This window comes from Canis lupus, chromosome 3, assembly GCF_011100685.1.
Source record: "Canis lupus familiaris isolate Mischka breed German Shepherd chromosome 3, alternate assembly UU_Cfam_GSD_1.0, whole genome shotgun sequence".
Classification (NCBI taxonomy): domain Eukaryota; kingdom Metazoa; phylum Chordata; class Mammalia; order Carnivora; family Canidae; genus Canis; species Canis lupus.
Window position 1 is genome coordinate 10,561,240 of NC_049224.1, and position 2,227 is coordinate 10,563,466.

The 2,227-nt window shown below is 43.1% G+C and overlaps 1 pseudogene; it reads left to right on the forward strand.

Annotated features, from left to right (window-relative positions):
- Window positions 1–333: 333 nt before the first annotated feature.
- Window positions 334–967, forward strand: LOC100686831 (annotated as a pseudogene).
- Window positions 968–2,227: the final 1,260 nt, after the last annotated feature.

Consider the following 2,227-nt stretch of genomic DNA (forward strand, 5'->3'; position numbering starts at 1 on the left):
TTCTGAAAGCATTTGAGAGGCTTGGAAAACCAAACAGCCAACAAAGCCTCTAAACATCAACAGAGGGGATCCCCGGGGGGCTCAGCAGTTTAGTGCCTGCCTTTGGCCCAGGGCATGACGCTGGAGACCCAGGATCGAGTCCCGCATCGGGCTCCCTGCATGGAGCCTGCCTTTTCTTTCTGCCTGTGTCTCTGCCTCTCTCTCTCTCTCTCTGTGTGTCTCTCATGAATAAATAAATAAGATCTTTAAAAAAAATTAAAATAGAGGGACAGTCGTGGGTCGGCTCTGGTGAGGGTGCCCCTGCGGGACCGGCTGGGAAGATGCCAGTGGGTGATGGTGGAAAGTGCCTTCAGCAGTTTCAAGAAGCTGCTGGATCAGTGCAAGAACCAGGAGCTCGAGGCTCCTGGAGGAATGCCCCCCCCCGCCCCCCCCTTGTATGGTCAGCTCTTAGCTTTCTATCTGCTCCACAATGACATAAATAATATATCTTTGGAAGAGGATACCACCTGCTATAAGAGTCTGCAAATTCTGAACTTGGGGGAATTTGGTCAGTAGGACAGAGAATCTGGCCGAGAGATTTCCCTGGGATCTATATGACCATCAATGCACACCAGTGGTTGGAGACGGTCCAACAATCATGGAAGCACTTAGAGATGCAACAAGAAGAAGAGCCTTTGCCCTGGTCTCTCAAGCCTGCACCTCCATAATTGCTGATGACTTGGTGGCCTTTGTTGGGCTCCCTGTGGAGGAGGCTGTGAAAGGTATATTGGAACAAGGATGGCAAGCCGACTCTACCACAGGAATGGTTATGCCCAAAAAGCTAGTTGCAGGGGCCCTGGATGTGTCCTTTAACAGGTTTATTCCCTTATCAGAGCCCGCCCCAGTGCCCCCAATCCCCAATGAGCAGCAGTTAGCCAGACTGACTGAGTATGTGGCTTTCCTTAAAAACTGATGTATCATTCTGAGTCCAAGATCCACCTTCAGAATCCTGTATACTGACAGATATAGAAATGTAAATTTATTGGATGGATGAAGCACCTCAGCATTCCTTACTGAGTATGTGATAAAATACATATATAAAGTATATTATTATATATTTTGTCCTTAAACATTATGCTGAATAGTTATTGAAACAATTCTCATTTTGTAATATTTTACAATTTGGATGGAGCCCGTCAGTATTATGCAGTTTGTATTTCCTAGTGACTGACATAAAACAGCTCTCCTGCTTCATGTAGGTCAGTGGTTGTCAGCTGTTTGCCCCTGCCCCAGCGTACAGCATACCCCATAGGCACTGATGGTTGATAGTTGCAGTGATTCCTTTGGGGTCTGAGGAGGACTGTCCAGAGACAGTCTCTGAGCTGCCAGGGATTCTGATGCACCCCCTTCAGAGAATATGCTCTCCTTTCTCCTCACCTCCTGAATATCACTCTTAATGATATGCTGAAGTGTAGCTGAGGAACAGAAGACCACTTCCTCAGTAAACCAGTTTGTTAACTTCGATTTTTTCCTGATAGTGTGAGTATATCCATTGCTGGCAGTGGAGGGCTGGCCATGAAAATACAACTATTTAAGACCTTCAGGAGAAATGTTAGATGTAATAACTCCTTTCAGAAGAAGGGAATATTAGGGTGGAATGCATTATATTGGCAAAGAAGCTATTAAGATAAGTGATCCACTTTGTACAACTGTCTTGCAGCCTACTGGTTGCTTATTTTTATCCTTTGGTTCAAGTTCTGCCTTTTGGAGAAATACCGAACAATCTTGCAGTTTTTGTGTGATGCCCTCTGAATATTTGGAGGTGTTTATTGTATCTTCAGGTTAAAAGCCCCCCTGATTCATTTATTCTGCATTTGTTCAATAAATATTTAATTGAAAAAAAATAAACATCGACAGAATATATAGAAGTCTTCTCAGGAAATTAAAAAAATATATGACATTTTCATATATTAAATTTTGGGGAGCATTTGTCAGGACCACTTTCTATGCTTGTCTAGTGCCAAGGTGTTTATCCTTGTACATATCAGATATTCTTTATCTGATAAGGGGGATATTATTCTAAATGTCTGCTGATAAATTAGCATATTCAAATCATCTAATAGGCATCTACTCAGATCACTGTAAAGTACTGTTCAGGAACTATACAGTCATTCAGGAAATAGTACAGCCATGTGGCCATGGTTCCTTTATTGCTTTCTTAGTAACAGCTGTACATTATCTGCTATTC